The 23,906-nt window shown below is 40.2% G+C and overlaps 1 protein-coding gene across 5 annotated transcripts in view; it reads right to left on the bottom strand.

Annotated features, from left to right (window-relative positions):
* Nucleotides 1-23,906, bottom strand: part of BNC2 (basonuclin 2) — a 547,400-nt gene that overhangs the window by 106,175 nt on the left and 417,319 nt on the right. The gene's annotated exons all lie outside the window — the stretch shown is intronic.

The following is a 23,906-nucleotide window of genomic DNA, read 5'->3' as shown; positions in this document are numbered from 1 at the left end:
TGTGCAGAAAGACCTCCCTAATGAGAGAGCCCTGATGGAGCCTGGCCGTGCCCCCCTCAGCTCAGCTCTCTAAAGAAGGGAAGGGAGGGTTGCTCTGGTGCCCCCCAGCTTCTAGCCTGAGCCACTGCAGGCATGTGCCTGAACTTCCTCAGTCCAGAGAGAATGTCTGTCCAGTTTCAAAACAATTCAGCCTAGCCAGGTTAGACTAACCTGCAAAGATTGAATCAATTCAGGCTCAGTCTTTCTGAATGTCTGTTTCTAGCCCACGAGTAAGTATGAGATTGCTTCTGTGATACCAGATGAAGAATAACATTTTCAAAATGTGCCCAAGTGACTCAGGAGCCGAACTCTTATTCTAAACTCACACAACTGAGCCTCCTAATTGCCTAAACCATATCTGAGGATCAAATTTATGTCCCTACAACACATTATGCTTTTTAAAAATGTTATTGACAATGGCATTTGTAGGTGCACTGAAATTTTCAGAATCTAAGATTGCCTCCTTATATGAAAATATTATTTCAGGACAAATTCATTTAATGTTTGTTTAACACACAGAAGCAAGGAGGAACTCTGATTGAGAGATTCCACTCCCAGAAATGCTTGTTTCTTGTTTGTTTGCTTGCTGTGGCACTGCTGAGCATGAGTGGAGCACGATGCTTTCACCAAACTCTTCTGGTAGCATTCCTATCCCCAAATTAAGAACTCATTCCACTTGCATCATCCTTCTGGTTCATCAGGAACAGTGGCACTGCTCAAATACCCTTGCACCAACTTCTCAAAACACCCTTGCAGCTAAAAGTTAACTCTGAGATAATAGCACCACTGCCAACTTAACAGGGATTTTTATTTCTGGGAAACTAAATCTGTTGCCTTTACAAAACTTTGTCAAATCTCCCAGGTACATTTATACCCCAATTCATCTGGTGGTATAACATATTCATGGACTTCCTTGTCCTATAGATTTGAATGTTTTATCTTACATCTCCTAATAATACCTGTCATACTTTTCATGGTTTGTGTTCTTCTATGAATGAATGCCTGTAATAATATAAAGGTGCATTCTATAGTTCTTGAAATTAATTGTAGAAAAGGAAAGTTAATTTGAAGCCACATTGGCTTTGCTTTGCCCTTCTCTGAACATTCCCATCTTTTCTGAAGCTGAATTTCACTTAAACCCTTTGAAAATAAATCATTCCCAAATGCACTCAAGATTTCCCCAAAGACTTTGACAGGCTTCCTGCTTCATGAGTTTCCACTCCTGTGCTATAAGGCTAATGCATTTTTGAGATGTTTGTTCTGATGCGAAGCTAACTTAGAAGTAAAAATAAACTACCAACATTTACAATGCTATCCTACTGCAAGGCTAATGATGCCAAATGCTAAAGTTAAAACACCAGGGACGGTGCTAGTTTCTTAATGTCCTCCTCTTTAGACAACTCTTTCTTGCCTCAGAGGAAAAGGCATTGAATAAGACCAGAATGATGAGCATCCAGTCACTGATATCAAAGAAGGCTTCATTTGCTCTCCCTGAAGAAAAAAAAAATGGTGCCAATTTTATGGGAGAAAGGGGGTACTACTCCATTTTCAACCTGAACACATTTTTTGCTTGGTCCACATAGCCTGGAGCATAAAGCTCCCTTTATTACTAATGTAAGTTGTGTGTTTTATTTCCCTGTTTACCTTTAGACAACATAATTATGTAAATCAGTTATGGCTTCACTTTTGGGGGGGCGGATTTCTATCTAGTGGGACTCACCAGACTCCAAATCCTTACCGACATTCCAGTATATCATAGCTTTGTAAAAAGTGCTATTCAAAAGACCATTTTTATCTTAGTTTATTTTTTTCTTTCGTTTGGCCTATGGAAGGTGCAATCTGCTGGCTAAACCAGTCGTCATTAACTTCAGCATACGCTATTTTAATGTGTAGGAAAAGCTCCTAGTAGCCAGGACATTCAAGTTACTGGCATGCTGGTACTGCTTATTGTAAACTTAACAGCAGACAGAATTTTACTTTAGATCTATATTGGAACACAATTTCACTTAAAAAAAAAAAAAAACACACTTCAATTTAACATTTCAGAAGTTCTCATGTATGTTTTATAAAAATGTATGAGAGACCTAAAAACCATGGAGAGCCATAACTCTGAGCTGGCTCATTTGTTTTCATTTTATTACAGCACGACATGGTGGGCATCAAGCTCTTCACTGAAAGTAGAACATTAAATCTTTATTCTAATCTGCTTTAGCAGAACAATATTAATAGTTTAATGTTATTTTGTCTGACTGATAAAATACCGTTCAAATAAGACCAAGGAGAGCACTGAACCCTGGCAGAATCCTACATGGAAAAAATAAGTGAGCATGACTCCAAGTGATCTTCAAAAATAACACTTCCTCTTTCTTGTCAGGTAGAGTACTATATTTTGCTTATGTCTCATTCTCTGGATGGACTCTGGCTTATTGTGTTTGAAGGCCACTCTATAGAAATAAATCATATTGGATAGATATCCTGTATTTCTTACAGACTGAATTTTATATGGCGGTTCCTATTGAGAATTTTGACTACTAACAAGCCATCTCCCCTTCTTGTTTGGTATGTTTCTATGCTAGGTAAAATGGTTCTAACATGAGCAAGAGAAACCTTAATTACAGGAGTAATTGGCCTTTTGCCATAAACTGGATGTAATAAACAGTATCATGATTTTCTATACCACTCATCACTGTAACATCTAAATATTTGGATACTCTTCAGATCACCTGGTTACAAATAGAACAAATGAGAATTTGCAAAGGAAAGATGCTGCTTGATCCTTCATTGTTTGATGCATATTTCATACTAGTCAGAACCAGGGTTGGCTTCTTGTTCTCTGCTCCATGTGTGACTGGCTGGACAGGCTTGCTGTATGTTGAAAAACACCCAGTTTAGTGCCCAATGACTTAAAGTTAACAGAACTAATATATCACCCAAATATATAAAGTAAAATGAAAATGAGAACAGGAGTCAACAAGGAGATACTTAAGTGTGAAGTTCACCCCATTCCAGTCCTCTTTTTTGCAATACTGCCCACTGAGCAGGCCCAACTAAAAACCATAACTAGAATGTGTTGTTTTCCATATTAAAGAATCTGCTCACCTGTTTGCACAGGTAAATTGGACTCCAGCTACCCTTTCCAAAGTATGTAGTCTCACTTCCCCTTTTTCTTCTACTCTTATTCAGCAACTCCAGGGACCTTTAGGGATAGGGAAGCAGGAGCTAACTGTCTTCAGTGATTCTGCCCAGAAGGCCACAATGTACTTTCTAAGCTATATGAGCTGGATCCACAGCAGATGCTGAAATCAAGTTTTCCTTTTCCTTTCTTTGAGCACTGCAGTAATGGTTGATGGTATGCAAGACTGGCACTTTTATGTTTCTCCATCACTTTTCCTGTTAGTTGCATAGTGGTGGTGGTGGTGACAGCTTGATACACAAGAAAATAGCTCTTGTTATTTTGGTAACACTTCCTAGCCAATTGCTTCAGTCACAGATTCTAGAGCTTTTAAGTTACATTTTCTGTGGATTACAAAATGTTCAGGGCTGCTGAACTTTTACCAAATTCTTCTGTATAAATGTACATTCCTAGCTGTGGGAGGGGTCTTTGGATTGATATTCCTTTTATGTGATCAGAGAACAGGCAATAGCTAGTCTTGTGTGTTTTAAACCTGTTGTCCTAATTCAAAGAGCTTTGTTCTCAGCTGATATATAAAAACCAAAAACTACTTATCCCACTACCTGAAGTTACAAGTATTGATCATCTTTAAAATCAGAAATACAAGATTTATATATAAATTTCTGCTAAAATCAGGGGTTGAAATATTTTAATTTTTTTGTTTAAATCATTTCCTCATTAGCCAAGATTTTAGGAAGTGTTGTTGCCCCATGTGCATAAATGGGCATCATAACTTGTCAGCTGTAATAGGATTGCTTCCCATTACTTCTATTTTTTTTAATGTGGAATCAAGAACGCAATGATGATCCTTCTGTGAGCAGGGGGCAGACTAGATGACTATATGAGATCCCTTCCAGCATGATCTTATGATTTAAGTGAAATTAAAACATATATACGTTCATGCAGACATTACATACATGCCATCATCCTTACTGTTTTTTAATAACAATGGCACTTAGCATATTATAGAATTATTCAACAATGCTAAGTGATTGCTTTTACTACTGAGGATAGCAGCTCTCCCTTGCCTTTATTGTTTTTAATTCTAAAATTGAACACGAAATTCTAATGAAGATGATAAAGCAGGTCCTTTCCACACAAATCTTCTTCATGTGAACAATATTAGAGCTGGGTGAAGCTTCGGTCCCTGACGCGATTCGGTGAAGATTCAGCCCAATTCAATGCCTGAATCTCTGAATCCAAATCGAATCAGAAGACCCTGTAATCTTTTTGAATTGAATCAGAACCCTCTGAATCAATTCAGAGAGATTTGGAAAGATTCAGCGATTCAGACATAGAGATAGCTTTAAATGTTTTTTCTACATACCTCTAGGTAGTAGGCAGCTGTGAATACTGCAACACTGGGGTTCATGGAGTGTCCCACAGAAGCACGGGGGGTGGGGGGGGCTCCCCAGCGTGCTTGGCAGCAGACCCAGAAGTAGACCAGAAGCAGTTCTGGTCCACTTCCAGGTCTCCCAGGGAGCATATTGGCCTCCCTCCCCTTGCCTCCCTGGCTCAGCAACTGATGCCTCCTGGGTCGGGGGGGGGCACCCGGGGTCCCCTGTGGCTGACTGCCAAGCCAGGGAGCCGTGTGCAGACCCCCCAGCGTGCTCTCGGGTGGATCCGGAAGTGGACCAAAAGTACTTCCAGTCCACTTCTGGGTTTGCTGCTGAGAATGTGGAGGGCCCCTTCCCCCCGCTCCTGTGGGACACTCCATGTGCCCCAGCATCTTAGCGATCACTAGCCACGCCTGCTACTTCAAGGTATGTAGAAAAAACTGTTAAACCTGTTTCTATGTCTGAACCGTTGATTCTCTGAACCAGCACTGAATCTTCAGATTCAGCTGAATCAAATCAGGGACAGTGATCCAAATCAACTGTCCCCAATTTCAGCCAAATCCAAATCGAATAGGGCTGCTTCACACACCCCTAGACAATATACTTTCAATTGTTCATAGTTTTCCAACCTGACATTCATAAAACACAGAAGAGGGAAGGAAACATTTGCTGACAGTCACACTAAGTTCCAGTTCTAAAATCTTACAAAACAGAATGCACTATGGAAAGCCAAACAAAAAGCCTTAAGATCTTTATTAACATATCTAGGGGGAAATTTGGGCTCTCAAAGGAATTGGGCATGTAAGAAACACCATAATTAATCATTTAGGTAGGATTTCTCAAAGAAGCATAAGGAAATGATGTCCCTAAGTCTTAAGTGAATTTCAATAGAAATTGGTTGTCTAGCTTCTCTAGAATCCATAAAAACTGCACTACTGTATCAATTTTCTAACTCAAAGAACACCTTTGGTAGCTGTCCATGTTTTTCTACAATACTAGTATGTTACATTCTGCCACTGCTTCTGGCAGGCAAAAAATTCTCAGTCTGTCTCATTGCAATGGGTACAATCTTTCATTTAGTGAGCACAGGGTTGTACTTCACTATATGTATGTCTATACGGAAGATGGACATTCACCTCAGAAATACCAACATGTGAAATTTCTCCTCTGCAAATGTTTTGAAATTTTAAAATAATTTAAATGTCCAGTACAAAATTAAAATAATGCTTTTTTTTTTCTTATTATCATTTGCAACATTTATGTTCTACGTCAAGAAGAAAAGGATGAGCTATCCATTAAAGAGTTATGGGCTTCCAGAAAGGCTACAGGAAGTTTATAACTGGACTGAAAGAAATGACAAAAATGCCTCCGTTGGAGAACTTGGGCCCCCAGAGCCATTTTTACATTTTAACATAGTCCCATGCTCACAACTTTCTTGACTGCAATTGAGAGAAAGAAAGAATAATTTTTACCTGTAGAAACTACCTTGTGTTTCAAAAGTGCGAAAAAATGGTGAAACTACCCAACTGCTTTGTAACCACTTCCCTTGTTGTGGTTTGCATGTGGTAACCCAAAAACAATAGATGGTTTACAGTTGCTTTCCACAAGTATAGAAAAATAAAATATTTTAACGGTTTTCTTCTAGTGATCCAATTTTTCGTATCATTATATTTGTAACTTCTGTCAAAACATCTAAGTTTATCATTTTAAGAATACAGTTGTTTGGCATTTATACATAGAGAACTGAATATACATTATCTGCTTAATTGTTTTGCCTCATATGTTTGCCTTCATAAGGCACTGAATACTCTGTATAAGAACATTATATTTACCAAAAAAACCTCTGTATCGTTTATTAATATAGGTTCAGACCTTTCTTGATGTCTGAAATGTTGTTGCCTCCAATTGTGAGCATTATAACTGTAATGGATATTTAAGGTTTTCATTTTTAAGGCCAAAAAAAGACCACTGTGACCCCTAATCTAACCTCTAGCATAGAGCAGACGATGGAATTTTTCTGGGTGATTCCTGCAGAAGGGGGAATTTTTCTCCCTTACCTTTACAAAATGGCAGCATCCCACTGAACAATTTAGTATTAAAATGTTTTTGCCTGAGAGAAAGAAATGTGCTTTTCAGCTTTACACACCCACACATTCATGAAAAAAAATCCGGCTCTTGGACTAGTTAACAATATACATATTTGTAGCAACACACCCTTTCCCAGAGAATCCCTAAACCAGATCACAACACATTACAGTGGAAACATTAAAATGGGCAAATTTTTACTTTCTTATAATCTGAATGATGCTCCATTATGTCATCTTTTTGGGAAATCTTAAAATCCCTTCACCTAAATTTTAGCTACCAGTGTTCACTACTGTAAATATATATAATATTATTTTATTTGTATGGTTCCCAATAGATTATTAAATAACAATATATAATTTCTATTATTACAATAGTTTAGAGAAATGATTTATTAATGCTTTTTGTCATTGCTATGGTATAAATATATAGACATCAAATCAATATGATCTTTATAAATATTTTAAGTACCATTATTTAGCAATTATACTGGCCACTCCATGTGCCACCACTATGACATATAATTTTGAACATGCCAATAAGCCCATTAAATATATTTATGGAGAGCTTATAAATTCAAGTGGTTTTCTAGAGGAAAGAAAGTTCAACTAGATGCAACCCTAAAGGAGAGAAAAATGCTTTTCCTATGGGCTAATATTGGAAAGGCTCTTTTTCTTAAACATTCATTTGTGCTTATGGCATAAACGGTGCTCTCATGCAACCCTATTTGCAAAGAAGCCTGTCACTGACTTCAGTGGGACCACAGTGTGACTCTATGGATATAAGAGAGTTAGGAAAACTATTTACAGTGAAAGGCAAAACTATTCAAAACACTGCGAAAAGTTAACACATTTTACTGACAACTCAAGCAACTGTTCCATTTTGCTGAAAAATTCATCCTGTTCCACTATATTGAAATTCTTCTCTTCTCAAATGGTCCAGTGACAATAAGCCTAGCTCTCAGCAAGGTTAGAAAACCCAAATGCTATTATGCATGTTTTATTTGTGAAGAAATAGCTTTTCATCACCTTTCCCATGGAAAGGGGAAAAAATCCACACCATAATTGCAGGAAGAAAAACTGACCAAATGAAATGTAGATCAGTTTCACTGAACATTTTTCACTTAGCAGTTTGGCACATCTCCTGACGAGATATGTTATTTACGGCCACAGTTGCAGTCCAAGTTCTGAAAGACAAACACTTCGGATATCTTGGGATGACTGATCCAGTTAGAATAATATTGGAATTAACTGATACCACCAAATTTGAACAGAATCAAATCTATGGTTTGCTTGCACACACTTTTATTTATTTATGTATTTATTTTTTACCTGAGACTCAGAATTGTTTGGTTATCTTCATTTTTTATTGTAATCTTGCTCTGCACCTCCTGATTTCAGGTAGAAGCGGATATATTACAATACCACAAAAGAACATTTTCACAACATTACTTTCAGCTCAGCTGAAATAAAGTAGCACTAGAAATTTCAGAAAATATCCAGTCTAACGTATCTGAGATAAAAGAGGATAAATTTTGGCTCTGCTACTGAATCAAAATTCTCATAAACTCTTGTGAAATTGACCCTTCGATACAAGCATTATCCACTATGCCCAGACTATGCAGAGAATGAAATCTTTTATAGATATAAGAAGTCTAGGCATCCTTCCCATAATTCTTATCATGTCTGTTATCCTCTTGCATTTAAAGCCAAACATCCTATTGCCAGCCCTGTTTTTGAGAAATGAGCAACTCCCTACAACACGCGACTGTGATTTTCCAGCAACAGTTTGACAGCACATGGGCTCCATGGTTGAAATTTTTTGCTCTAATCTTTGTTTATAGTAGAAGTAAATAATCCAAACAAAGAGCATTCCAGTATGCAGGGCTGATGGTTAAGCGATAAGGCAGAGCCTGGCACCAATGACAGAACCAGCAGCCTATTGAAGTGAAAAACAGTACTCTGATAAGTGAAACTGTCTTCTGATTTATAGAGCTAACATGGCTTTTAACTCCTTGAATCTTCAAATTCCACACCATACAAAAGCCTGAAGGGAGGGACTTTAAGGACAAAAAGTCTCCAGAAACAGAAAGAGGTAATTTTTAAAAACTGCTGAGGCTCGGATGTTAGTTTCATACCCTGCAAATCAGTTGTAAAAGTGATTCTTTATGTTCACTATTCTTAAAAACCTATATCAATAACAGGTTTCGTGCGTTTGAAGTGATTTTTTTAAAGCTGTATTAAAGAAAAAACTTACAATGAAACATCAACCCTTCCTTTACTTACTCATGCAGAAGTGAGATTTTTTTTTTCCAATCTACATTTATCTTGCACAATAAAGATATCACATAAAGCAGCAGAGTCAATACAGTTCTGTTTTCAGTGTGGAAAGGAAAACAGAGAATTTGAAGCTCAAGCTTCTGCAGTTCAGAAAGATTTTTAACCCTTCAGTCTTCAATTCTGCTAAACTGTACTTCTAACACACGAAATGACAACTATTCTTTTTTGCAAATAGGATTAATGGAGCAGGCAAGGTTACTTTTCAAAAGAGCCAAAAACAGGCCCAGTATCAAGAAGTAAGTCACATATTTTCATGTGCAAATAATTACTTAACCAGGAAAGTTATTCATTTTTTTCAATATCCACCCACCAGCCTATAAGTGTGGAAATTGGAAAACTAATTTTTGAAAGCAGAGTCACGGAGTTTGCACACTACTGGGCTATTATAGCTCTTCTGAACAGGTGAAAGGCTATGGCAGCATAGCATTTCATCCATAAGGACTGACATCTCACTATGATTTGGCTAAAGTTGCATCGCAATCAATTCCTTTCGTTTAATCACCTTCTCTAAAGCATTCAGCATACATATTACTATCCCAAACTTATTCTACATAAGAACTTGCCACAAAAAATGAGCTCTTTTAGCACTGAGCAGAGAGCTGAATACATAGGAAACTGCTAAGAGAATGAATACCTTCAGGCAATCACCTCCATGAAAGGGTTATCCTACCCAGAAAAGGGGACTTGGCCAAAAAAGCTATTATAGGTTCCCATAATCATTATTTGTCTCTAACTACCAGCTCAAATCTGATTATTGTGCATATAAAAGATTTTCTTTTTGTATTGGCCTTTGTACTAACTTACTGTATACTTCCAGTGCCTGTCCACACAGACACACAGAAAAATTAAAGTGAATCTACTAAAGTGTGAAGTTAATGCACTTAAGAGGAAGTACATTAAGCCTTTAGGGACATCCTGATACAGAAGTAAAGTGGTCTTAGTTGACTGTGGGCTCATCAACACATGCATATTAATATGACAAAATAAACTCTGGCGCATATTGTACTAGAGTTTATTGCTCATGGGCACCGTGTTTACACTTGTGCCTAAGACCACAGCACATTGAGCTCGGTCTGAGATGCCCCAGTTGGCAAGGGGCCCCAGGGCGTCAGTGTGCCAGCCTGGGGCTGCTCTGACCTACTCAATATCCTAGTTGGTAGGCAGCCCCTGCTCTGAAGTATCCTCAAGCCCCAGTCAGCTAGGTCAGCATATATATGTGTATTGTTGTACATGAAAAAAAAACTACCGCAGGTTAGTACTTATATTTACATGTGGGGTTGGGGGGGAGGGGGGGAGGAGAAGGAAGGGAAGCTGGCTCTGAGTGGTTAGTTAAGAACTTTTTTTTACTTTTTCTCTGGAAGTTTTCTTAGATTGTATGTAGCTATCAAAGGAAAAAGAAATCACATCACTTCTAAGTAAAAAGATGTTACCACATAGATTCATAGATTGTTAGGGGCTGGAGGGGACCTTGGAGATCATTGGGTCCAGCCTCCCCACATAATACAGGTATTAATATTTACAAGTACTAACTGCTGTAGAGTTTATGAGTTTCCTGAGACCTAAAAAGGGCCGCACATGTAGACACCACAATGTTTACTGAGGAGCTAATTACTCTACTATACAGTATATGTCTTGTGTAGATGTGCCCTGTAATTACTTAAAAGAAGATGAAGCTGCAGTAAACTGAGGACAAAGTTACATTTGAGTGTCCACATGAAGATTTAATGTACTTTAAATTATACACACTAAATTCACACCTCAAGTTGTTTTTTTTTTTTTTAACTTTTCTAAATGTTGCTGTGTAGACAAAGGATACCAGACAGCATAACCAGTAACAATTGTTCTTCTGGCCAAATTACGCCTCCACCTACACTTACTTACTTATATAAATCCCTTGCCTCCAAATTCTGTTCTCACTAATGCTTGAAGAAAACCTACCAGCAACAAGACCAAGTTTTCTGCCTTTTACCAGTTGGGAAGTGGAAAGCTGACACAGAAAAAGTGTTTTATAATAGTTGAGAGGTGATGGGTATATCTGCATGTATCTTGGTCAGAATTTATGGACTGTACTTAAATGAAAAATGGTATCATGGTGTGGTTGGGTTCAAAAGATGGAGTGCTGCAGCAGTGGTCAGTCACATTATCTGAATTTTCAAGCTGTCAAGACTTTTTAAAATAAAAATGTATAAGCCGGAATTAGAAAGCCCTGCTTCCCAAATATAAATATAGATCTGCCTATGTAGATGACTGAAAGCTCTATTAGAGACCGCCTTTAGATATGTGACAACTACCAAGCATTTTCCAGTATCACTGAACCAGTATAGAACAAGAACGTTTGAAATGAGATCAGGAACAGCACCAAAAACAGTTTGAGAATCAGCTCCTAAGCAAGTGGCAGCTAAAGCAATTGTAGTTCCCATAAGGCCTATTGCATGCCTAAGCAGCAAACTGCACATAAGCAGAACAACTGTAATGTACATGCACACTAGGGAGTATCCAAGTCCCTAGGAAATGAATAGTACCTTCTCCTATATCCTCCACAGGCCTGCCAAGAAAGCAATGCTTTAACCCCTTTTGATTTTCCATTTTTTCATCACTGGCACAGAGAGTACTCTACAAATGTGGACTGGTGGAAGACGAGTCTGAAACCCACTTCCTTCTTTGCACTTAACTTCCTGTGAGCTGTCAGATGCCTTCTCTTTCAGCCCAGGTACAGCCAGCAAAGAAGTGCCATTGTGCTGCCCTCAGAGACTTTGTAAATCTCAGTGATTTGGGTATTTGACTTAGTAAATCCAAGATCTTCTTACTTACTGGATATTTAAAGTTAGCATTTTAATAAAAATCTTATGTTGGAATACTATTGTTATCACTACAATATTTACAGGATTTAAAGCTATTTCTAATCAACTAAACATGATTTAATCTTATGTGTGATAGCTGAGTACTTAGTTAAGAAAGTTTTTTTTTACCTTTTCTCTGGACATATCCTTTAGTTTTTTAGGTAGCTATCCAAGGAAAAAGAAATTATATCACTTCTAAGTAAATAGATGCATTACCCACATAATACTCAACTAAAAATTGCATCCTGGATGGTATTTATGTTATGTAAGAAAATGTATAGTCTTCCAATTTTCAGAAATGCAGAATTTCATCAGAGCAAAGCAAACAGATTTTTTTAACATTATTTCATATAATACGGTTACATTTTCAAGGTAGAGTCTACTAACTCTCATGGAAGCAGATCTGTTGTGTTCCTTAAAGTTCCTGAACAGAGCCTCCTTTGTTAACCTTAGAGGCTAGGGACAGACATTCAAAAAGCCTGAGCCTGAATTGATTCAATCTTTGCAGGTTAGTCTAACCTGGCTATGCTGAATCAGTTTTATAACCAGACAGACATCCCAGAAATGCAGGCACGTACCAGCAGTGACTCTGGCTAGAAGCCAGGGGGCGCTACAGCAGCCCTCCCTTCCTTTCACCTAGCTGAGCTGAGGGGGGTGTGGCCAAGCCCGAGCAGGACACTGATTAAGGACGGGTTCCCTACCTCCCTCCTGCACAGCCCAGCAGGGAATGTTTATCACCCCATTAAGAAAACAGAGGCACATTACTAGCTATCTATTGATTCTGCCTTTGTCCCATATCCCACAGCTCAGAGGTAGCCAGCATGTGGTCTGGCAGCTAATGCTGACAGGCATCTGAGGGACTGGGGGCAGGGGGAGGGGAGCCTGCTTAGCAAAGAGTGGGGGGAGGGGAGCAGAAGCCAGGCAGACACCTGCAGAGACTGCTGGAGTGGCACTCAGGAAGCAGAAGGGAGGGGCAGCCCTGCTGTGGAGCAAAGAATCCTGCCCAGCCGAGAGAGCATCCCAGGGATGCTGGGGGAGTCAGTTAAGTCTGATACTATATGCAACCAGGTTCATCTCAAACCGGATTCAACTATTCTCAAACTGATTTATATGTACTGAACATCTGTTCTATTACAGGTTTAAACCAGTTTCTGATCACTTAAACCAGTTTGTGTGTAATGTCTGTCCCTAGCCAGAAAGAAACAAGATGTTTCACCAATGCAGGATGATTAGGAAGTGCATACCACTGCAGATCTTAAAGATCTGGAATACAGCTCATGGACAACAGAAAGGTTAGATAGTGGCAAATAATTCCAAAATTAGGCACTGACCCTTCCCAAAAATCTTAGAAGGCAGTAGGGCCTCATCTTGGAAAGATTATTAAAGCAGATTAGTTTCTTGGCCAAAATGTTCCTGAGATATTCTGTTCCAAAAAAACCTTAGAAACAGAGAAAAACTTTACTGTTTCCAAGCTCTCATATATCCAAAACACCTTGTCCAATTACCCATGGATCTTCCAAAACCTAGGACCACACACAAGGATTTTCAGGTACGTTGGTTTAATTTTAGTGATGGTACAAAGGGAAAAATATTTCTGTATCCAGTAAACTACAACTCTAACTGCTATCTCTGCACAGCCTTGTATCTACTTTTAAGATACCAAAATAGAGACATGTAGTGATTTATCAGAGAAATCAATTCCACTTTAATACAAGATATCATAATATGTTAACTGTGAACCCATTTTTTTTCTATGAGAAATAATAACTTGGTATACAGCCAATTCAGAGTAGCAGAAAGCTTCGCTGTAATGCCATTTAGCAAAGAGTACAACAGTTAATGTGTCACCAAAAAAGAGTTCCTAAAATAATCTTGACCTGAATACTCCTTGCAATAGCCACAATAAACAAGTTTGTTAAAGCATAAAAAGGGGAAAAAGAAAAGGGAAAAAAAAGTACTATACCTGCCTGCTGTAAAAGAAATGCAAAGCCTGCTTGTGCCTAGTACTTTGGAAGAAATTGTTCAGGAACAGTTCATCCATGTGAAAGTATGAGTCACACAATGCTGCCAAGGTCAGTGAGACCTCTGGTGATCAACTAAGCAAGTGCCAGCTATGCATAGTAAGGCTGCCTCAAAGCAGTTTTTACTTACAGGCCTACATTTTCTTCAGATTTCGATCAGTCATATATGGAAACGTCCAGCCTGTTTCTCTCTATTTCATCCGCCCCACCATATTCCTTCTAAAATTCTCCTAGTCTCCCCAGCAGTTCACATCTGACATTATTCCCAGAAATCAACACTGAACACTAAAAGAGAAGAAACTATGCATCAAATCTGGACTAACAGCAAGAAACAATTACATACACACTTTACATACAACATCCATACTTAAAATTCTCTAATGCTTCTTGTTAAAAGATATTTTTTTCAATCGGCTATATATTTGCCAAACTTTAAACATTTTGGCTGAAAACTGCAGCTCCAAAAATCTGCCTTGAGATCAATTTTTTATTTTTATTTTTTGTAAATTTGAGAAAAAAAATCAGCTGCTTCTCAAAACATTTTCTTATACTTAAAAATTCTTGCAATTCTTACCTCAAGATGTTTTAGTGCATTTTGTGCATGCCTGCAAAATTTGGCAGAGGTTTGCTCCAGGCTGCAAACAGGTGTCACAACCTTGTGCCACTGTTAAAATTTTTGTGGCAGCACAAGAGCAAAAAGATGTCCCTGCACGTTGTTGCGCTCAAAGTGTCCAAAAATGTTTGTGCAATAACATCCGGTCAGTTTGTCATGCTTTATCCCTAAGGATATCTGTTCATTTATGGTGTGATCCATTGGTGACGTGGGGGAAGCCGGGCATACAGGGGGCACCTGCCCCCCCAGTTTTCTGTGCCGACAGTGGGTCATGGGGCTGCAGCCCAGCTAGAACCAGGGCCTGGCAGCAGTGGGGGCGGTGGTATGGAGTTGTGCCCTCCCCCCTTTCAACACTTACATGCTGTCTATAGTGCAATCCTTGCAGCCCAGGGCTGCCCGTGCTCTCCATCTCCCCTAAGTAGGTGATTCTGAGGTAAGAGTTCCACTCTGCAGAGCAAGAGAACCGTATGGGTCCCTGCTTGCAGACGTGTGCTGTGGGATTTCCCCTACAGGGACACATCCTTCACAGGTGATCCTGTGACAAAAACTATCTATTTGTAGACCTAGTGTCACAGATGAGCTGTTTGCGATTCCTGCAAAAATTTGTCCACATTTGATCAAGCTGCGAGTTTCCAATGCTCTCAGGTTTCACACGCGCACTACACTTGTTAAGAGTTTGGCTGCTAAATTCTCAGAAGGGCCCGTCTGTAAAAAGCATGCTCTAACTCAGGGTTAAACAGGAATCTCTCTGCAGTGCCTCTTCCTGAGAGCCAGGGATAGGAACTGAGAGCAAAAAGACTCAATCCCTTATCTTATGAATATCCAAGAGGCACAGAGGAGAAGGAAAGAAAGGCTGAGGAGTGGTGTACCAGGCCTGGGGGGGTTAGTGACTGCTCTGCATTGAGGACAACAGCTGGTTTCTGTTATCTGTTACTCCATTAGTTCAAATGGCAGAAACCAATGCGATCAGCACTGGAGATCCATGGAAGTCTTTGGATGGTTCCACATGATGAGACTCCTGTTTCTCCTCTTCCCTTTTTTTGTTTAAGATAGGAAATTATACCTAACAATTTCACATACCGAGACAAACCCTTGTTTGATTATGAACACATGCAGTTGATTGGTAACTACATGATGTAGCTGTTACTCCTGCATGTTCTTATGACAATACACATGTAACAAAACCATTGCAATTGTAACCTGGCTTCATTCTGGGTTATATTTACATCAGTTTAGCTCAGGGGTGTCAAAGATACAGCCTTCAGAGCAACCCAGGGCTGGCCCCATGTGGGGCCAGTTCACTACCACCCTACATGCTGGATCCACAGCACCTGCTTGAGCCAGTCCAGCACTGTATTATACATAGTACCGACTCCAGGCAATCCAGGGTGGGTGCCATGTGCTGAGCGAGTCCTGGAGTTGGTGCTGTGAGCTGTGCAGGCACATACCAGCCAAAGCAGGAATTGATCAAGTATGTAGGAGGGTAGGGTGAGGTGGCAGGGGGGGCAGGTCCCCACGCATGCTGGATCCAACCCCTGCTACAGCTGGTCTGGGACCTGTGCTGTACATGGTGTCTGCTCCAGACCAGGTGGGGTGGATGCTTCATGCAGCTCGTGTCCCAATCTGGCCAGAGTGGACATCATGGGCAGCATAGTTCTGGACCAGCTGGAGCAAGAGCAGTGGGCGCTGGATCTAGCTTGGGGGAGGAGGGCAGGTGCGAGAAGCTCCATGGACCTAATGCAGGCCACAGAGCCAGTCCCATGGGGCCAGATGTGTTCGACACCTTGATTTACTCATTTGTATTTTCATAGTAGCATGTGGACATAACAGTTACATAGGAACAAATGTTGTGCCCTCCTGAGCAGCAACTCCTCCTTCTCTTTTGAAGCACTTACAAGTTACCAGAGGCTGTGCTTTACAGTACTCTATTAACATATGAGAATTTAGAAAGGGTTTTTTTTTTTCAAGTTTTGACAAATAGCTTTCCTGATCAAAAAGGAACGAGATATCTTGATAAAACTTCCAGAGAAGAAAAGAACCTGCACTGTGGAGCCCACCCCTGCTCCACACAAAAATTGGGGGGCACATGCCCTGCCCCCCCAGGAGTGCACACAGCAGCGGGGAACCAGCCCCTGCCCCACCCGCTCCCCTTACCACTCTCATCCCTCTCCCCCCAGCCCCTTGCAGGATGGAATTCTGCCTGCAGAGAGCTCTTTTCAAAAGTGGAAAATCCATGTATTCCCCATTAAAATGAAAAATCTGCACTTTTCTTGGTTAAAAGGGAAAAATCTGTGGGGGTTTTTTTCCATTTTTCCACAGGAAACAGAAAATCTGGAACCCTAGTAATGAATGAGAATTACAGGAAGAAAGAATCTGTGCATCATTGCCTATACTGCATCTGGCAGGTGTGCCTGCAGTATGTCTATATGGATAGGTTTTGGGAAATAACAGCAGCATAGATGTAATGATACTGACTTAGATGTGGGCTGCATAAGTCTACTGGGAACCCTGGTACTTACTTGGGTCTGCTGCAGACCCTGGTACTTACTACACTAACACCTGTGCTGCCGTGTCACTACTGCTAGTGAAAACCTACCTAGCTAATCTGTTTACCTTTGGGTACCTATACATGTGCTCTGGGGTGGAGGTAATGGGGGAGTTTTAAGTAAGCAGCTCTTGGGAGCCGCTCTAGCATCTTGTGTATTCAAGTGTTCTATGTATTCAGCATCCTGTGTTTCAAAATGGCAGCAGGGGCGCTTTAACTAAAGCTCATCAAACAAGCTCCATGGCAGCACAACTAAACTGGTTCTGGGACCTAAGCTTAGATTTCTTATCACACCAACTTATCTGAAGCTAGCGTAGGTGTCCCAATATAGGGCAGCACTGCATTGTTTAAATATACAATTGTGTTACTGTGTGTACACAAGTTTAACACCTGCCACTAAAGGCAATAAGAACTGTGCTCTGAACAAATTATGTTGCATGAATAATATACCACGCTAAAACTTCCAGAAAATTAGACCACATCGCAAACGGGGTACCCAAAATTAGTGCACACTTTTGCGATACTGTGCTTCACTGCCCCATCAATAAAATGGAAACAAAACTACTGAATAACCTCAGGAGTGTTGTGAAAATAAGTTCATTGATATTTTTGAAATACCCAGATACAATAATGATGAGCACCACAGAAAAGCCCATGAGGAAATTAAGAATTCTGTCTTCAGAACAGCATTTGTGTAGTGTGCAGTAAATAAGCCATGGGGCCATGCACTGAACAATGAGGATAAAACAAAATATTGAATAGCTGCTCATTAAATGAGCACCATTCAGTGCAGTGAATGAGCATGAGCTGTTGAAAAAATGATATGCAGTGCTTTTTTCCATTTTTTCATATTATAAAGCACTGTATTATTATGCATCTGAACAAAGTGGGTAAACTAAGGTTGCAGGGATGAACTTAATTTTAGCACTGCCTACCATTGGTGTGCTTGACTCTTCAATTTTAATGTAGGTTGTATTTGTTAGATTGCATATATGTTTGTGTAGGTTAAGGGTATTTGACAAAACTATGAAGGAAAACAAAAAATGTCAAGAAGTCACAAGCCACAGAAACTTAAACAAATTTTGTTGCCAAGTAACTGCAAAGCAGTGACTGCAGTATACTCTTCTGTGTTATTTATGGCACCTTCCAATAATCTTGATTATACTACTGGATCAAAAGAACGCCCTGAGTCATTGAAATGTTAATACAAGGGGACAACTGTACAGCATGTTTGTGATGGTTGCTCAAGTAGCAGGCTTACTATTTTGGCAAGAAAAACTATCAGAAATCAATGTGCGTACCTTTCCAAAGCCTCTGTTTATTTCTCTAGCCTCCCTGCATGAGCGATCAGGTTTTAGAGCAGGGGGAGGGTTCAAATATCCAGCCTGTGGGCCAGATCCAGTCTACAGAGCTTTTCACCAGTTGCCAATAGCCAAGGAGTTAGTCACCACTGCTCAAGTGAATGTCTACCACCAAATGTAAGGGTTTTGCATGGTACAGTAGCAGTCCCATATAACAGCCTGGAAAGGCATTTGCAAAACACAAACAAAATATCTCTTTATTTTGTCCTAAGGTGATCTGATAGACTTGTCCATGTTTTCTAGGTTTATCTTATCAGTATTACGTATACTTACGGCTGACTGAACTAACACAACTCAAGGTAGGATGTCTGAAACTGTATTTTCCACATAGACTATCCCCACCAGGTCAGTTACTGGCTGTTGTCCTATCCCTGTTCCTTCTCACCAGGCCTTTCAGCATGTTCCCTGCTTTCTCTAAAAAACATAGCCCTCCCTGACCACCAAAGTCTTATTGTTCCGATCTTCTTCACTTCCCACAAGACTGTCCCTTCTGCTGTACTTTTCACTTGCAAATATGATCACCTTACATTAATTTAAAAGTTGGCTGTTGATTAAATTATTTTTGTCAAAAGGAAAGTCCACAAGTACTCTCATCATCTTGTCCCTCCTCAGGCCAGCGGATACTCCTGATGCGTACATCTCCTGAAGCTCCCCAATGCTACTCTAGTGTCAGCTAAACTGGGGTTTTTTATGCATGACATAAGGTCCTCCTCCCCTGGGGACTTGAATATGCTTTTTTCACAGAGCACCCAGTCCTGACAGGCCTAAAAGAACAAAGGACTTAAATTGGTGGTTGCAGTATTTCTTACTAGATGAAAATCTTGTAATAAAAAAAAAGAAAAAAAGCAAACCCAAGACATCACTAAAAACTTTTAGTCTTTGCTGCAGGCTAAAAATTTAAGTGAAGCTCAACTTCCAGTCTCAGCATTCTATTTTCTTTCTCTCTAATTTCTGAATAGCGTTCATAATCTCTATGTAGACATATGCAGTAGGATTGAAAAATTTATTTGGGAGCTAATTAATATGCCACTTGTTTTTATTTCAGCCACCAGCCTCCCTTCTAAAAAAACCCCTGCCAGCCTAAGCACATTGCATTAAATTTCATTGTTTTCAGATTTGATGACACAACCACTTTTGCAGAAAACCACATCTTAATTTTATTTTGCATTCAGGAAAATAAAAAAAGACAAAAATCAATTAATGGGTAAAGTTTTATGCAGGAACCTGGTATTGATATCAATTAAATGTGATGCACTTTTTAATTATAAAGGACAAGGATAGGTGTTTACAGGATGCATAACTGAGATTTTGTTGTTCACCCTTCCAATGATACCTAGTTTCTGGAGGCAAAGAATTTGTAAATCTGAGCATCTTGCAGGTTTAGGAACAGGATGGGTGAGGACATGCACCAAGGTTTGGGCTTACCTGTTACTGCAGGATGGCATTGAAAGGAATACACATTAGTGGCAACCTACAGAGGGGCAAAACTGGGCTAGAAGTTTGGCTAGGAGAGTTGATGAAGATGCAGGCTGCTGACAGACACTCTAGGTCCCCACTTTAACTCATGGCGCCATTAGTCAGAGTGGCCCCCAACCCAACAGGCAATCACCTTTGTATCGAGGAGGGGGGGAGGGGAATCGAGCCTGCCTACCTGTCCTTCAGTCAAGGCTGGGCTGATGCAGCTGCCCCCCCCACCTATCTCAACTCCGGTGCTGTCTCCAGGGAGAGGAAAAGGGGGAGCAGAGGGCTGCGGTTTGGCCTGGCCTAAACTGCACAATGCAGGGTGGCTCCAATTCACCTGTCCCTGCTACAGCTCAGGCTGGGCAAAACCTAGCCTACAGCTCCCCCTCCCCTCTCTCTTCCTGCAGACAGCACTGGGGGTGAGGCTGGGCTGCATCAACCCAGCCCCAACTGCACTGACAGACTGATTCTAGGGAACACATATTCCCTCATTAGATGAGGATTAATTTGTCACGTGATCAGCCATTTTTAAAGCACACTGCAGCCATGCACGTGTCAAGGCACGTCTGTAGAGTGCTTTCAGGGGGCCAATCACACAACAAATATAATTTCTGTCTGCGCCCACAGAGATAACACCTGCATCTAGGAAGAGGGAAAGGTAGATGGAGGGTTCTTTTAGTGGGGAAGGGTAACATAACTAAAAGGTCAAAGCTGGAGATCTTTCCTGCTCCAGACAAGCATGCACTTTTTCAGTTACATGCAGGGGGAGATTAGTATTTTTTTCTTTCAGTCTGTCATTTTATTTTCTGTCCTAGCTGGATGGGAAACAGCTTTCTCATCCCACAAAAATTTTGGAAATTACAAACATTTTTACAATTTCAAAAATGTTCTCATTTTGCACTGGAATGGAAAGACCATTAGAAGTTTTTCCATTGAAGAGGGGAAATAGGGAGAGAAATACTCCAACCTTCACAAACCACCAGTGTCCTAGTGGCCAGGGCTTTCATTGGGATGTTGGAGACCTAGGTTCAAGTCCTTACTTTATCATTTTCCCACATCCTAGGTGAGTGCCCTACCTACCAAGTTGCTGGATATTCTGGGGTGACTGTCTCTCTCTCCCTCTGCTGGTTTTGATAAGAAATTCTATTCTGGAGATAGAAACCCTTTTCTAATGCAAGTTTAGTTCAAAACTGGTTCGTTCACACAAAAGAGTTTCTGTTTTGATGAACTGACATTTTCTGACAAGAACCTGTTTTGTCAGAAAATTCCTAGCCAGATCAAGACCCAAACTAAACCCACCATTCTGCTGTCATACATGAAATATCACTGCAAGCTTTTCTGGCCTAGGACAGTGTGCTACTGATATGGACAATAAGGTACAACAGTATAGTAGTAACAGACAGAGAAATAAACCATCAATACTCACTTTCGCTCTCTTTGTAGGTATTTGTATGGCCCCTATTATAATAAAACCTAACTGGCATAGTAATAGGAACAACATAGAGGTTAAGTCCATTTTCATTTCTTTCTTTCTTGTCCTTCTTTCCTCTCTCTACTTACTAATTATATTAGGACAGGCAGCTGGCACCCAAGAACTGAACCACGGAAGCAGCTGTCAGTGGTACAGTTACCACACTTCCCCACAAGGCTTGAAGACGTCACTTCTATAATGGATGCTCCTAACCACTGTAGGATTACCAAACAGAGACTTCCAGGACTCTGGTCTGCATCTCCAGCTAGCAAGCAAATGAAATGGCTGCCAGTATTCAGGCTGCTGTTTCTGGAATGCTCAAAGAACTGGGATACAGAATGAGAGGCAATCTGAGAGGCATGAGTTCAAATACAATAGGGTTGTATTGATCTTTATCCATAGACAGTTTTATGTCAAAGCATGGTCTTTTTTTTTCATTTCAGATGTACAAGACAAAACTCCTTTTTAATGTGCTCTTTTCCAAGAGCAGATTTATAGTATGTAGGGAGATGGCAGTAAAGAGAAAACAGAGAATAGGAGCTGCTGGGTCTAGACAGTTGGTGGGAGAGTGGGGGAGAACTACACAACTGGTTGTTCTCAGGAGGAAGGAGCGGGAAAGGAATAGGGCCAAAGATCATATTATGGAGATACAGAAGATCTAAGTTGGCAAAGCAGAGGCAAGTTGTACAGAAACAGACTGTTGAAGCAAAAATGGCAGTAAGAACTGATAGGTGAAAGAAGTCATTACATTTATTAGTAATGGGAAAACATCAAAAAGATCCAGTTTCGTGCTAGGAGAAGGTCATTCACAAGGTTCCCCGTGCTTTGGGTTCCAGGCATGGCCAGAACATGGAATTTATATAAAGATTGTTTGTAAAAGAATATTTGAAAAGTATATTTTTTCAGAAAAGGTTCAGTACTTTATTCTCTTTCCTTTTTTCGGGGGAGGGGAGAGAGTCGGGGAGGGTGAGACCAGGATAACTTCAGTTCCAGTATTTTGAAGGAGGGTTTCCAAATCAAACATTCAAATCGTTTTGAGTCTTGCCCATGCATAAAGGCAGGCTTCCAGCCCATTCTCCTCAGTGTTTCATGTGGAAAGGAGGACTTTATTCTGATCTCACACTGATTTTATGCTGTCATGGAATGTCATTGACTTTAGAATAGTGCATTTGAGATGACACTCCAAGTCAAAACAGAACCAATAAACCCTTTTTATGCTGAGATACCTCCACTGAACCCTACTCACTACTATATACAGAAAAGTAATTTGGTTTCTCTAAGGTCTCAGCTACACCATTATAAATCAGGAATACCTTCACAGATGTCAGTGAAATCACACCAGTGTAAAACTAGTGTAAAATGAAGAATCAGGCAGTTCTCCCCTTCAGCAGTGCACTGTGAGAGTTTGTATGGTCATGTAACTTTAGCTAGCTTGTCATAAAGGAAAAGTATGAGGATTTTAAGCACAACATATGATTTTACTTTTAAAGTGCAAAAATGTAATTATTTTTTTTACTCTTATTGCAATACACTTTTATTATGCAATTGTTATGATAGATACACTTTAAGGTACCATATACAACAAATGCTTTTGTACTGTTATATCAGAAACAAGCCAAGTGATTCCTCTGATAACCATTAAAATAAAAATTTCTCCTCTGCTTCAAATTATAAATCAAAGCAACTAATTTTATGTTCAGTAGCCACCTTGCATCAGATACTGGTTTTTAAATTGTGTCACAAAGAGGAAGCTACAGCCTGCTTTCTGGTCTGCAAAGCAATTTAGGGCTGACAGAGTTAAACTGCCTCCTCCTCTTCCCCCTCACCCCCACTCCCGAAGTGGGAAAAGAATTAAAAACAAGAATGCATGAAATAGAGTGTGAGCATCAGAATGGCTGGCTATTTGCAGAAATCTTATGTCAACAAGACCTGTAAACAAGTGTTAATATTTCTAGCAGAGGGAGCATCCAGGGGGAATTTAATGTAGTTAACTGCACGGAGCAGAGAATCAGATCCGAGGGGGAATTGTGTCAACTCCTGGAAGTCAACAGTATGTGGCTGTCAAGAGTGTGAAATGGAGCCGCTTCAGAGCTGAGTGGTCTGTGACCTGAATGCTGCACATCCATGCACTCAGTGAGAGAGGATCAATGACAGCATTTGCTGGGCTCTAGTCATCCCCTCTGCTAATGAAAGCAGTCCTGAAAGGCATGATACAGGGCCTCTGGGCAGCCTAAAGCCTGGCATTAGCAGAGTTTACTATAAGCTTGGCTGGCAAGTGCACTGAACACCAAAAGATCCCCCCTCCCCACAGCTCTACCTCACCAACTCCCCCCTGGCTGTCTGTTTAGTGTCACTCAGTTGGGATGGATCCTGTTAAAGATCTGACGCTCAGTGAGGACTCAAAGGTGTCTGGAACGCCTGCCTCTAATCATAAACACCACAGCTGGCAATGATGTGGTCGAGGAAAAAAAAAAAAAAATCACCTTGATCCAGCACACATTCCCTTTGATGTCTCTGCATTGAGTTCACTGCCCAGAGAAAAAGGTACAGTTAAAAAAAAATCAGGCTTGACATTCTCAAATCATAACCATATGACTCTCAATTCCATGCTTAAAAAAAAAA

Source organism: Gavialis gangeticus, unplaced genomic scaffold (assembly GCF_001723915.1).
Source record: "Gavialis gangeticus isolate Ggan-Ray unplaced genomic scaffold, GavGan_comp1, whole genome shotgun sequence".
Classification (NCBI taxonomy): Eukaryota; Metazoa; Chordata; order Crocodylia; family Gavialidae; genus Gavialis; species Gavialis gangeticus.
Note: the sequence above shows the minus strand (reverse complement) of the source record. Positions and strands in the feature narration are given on the sequence as shown.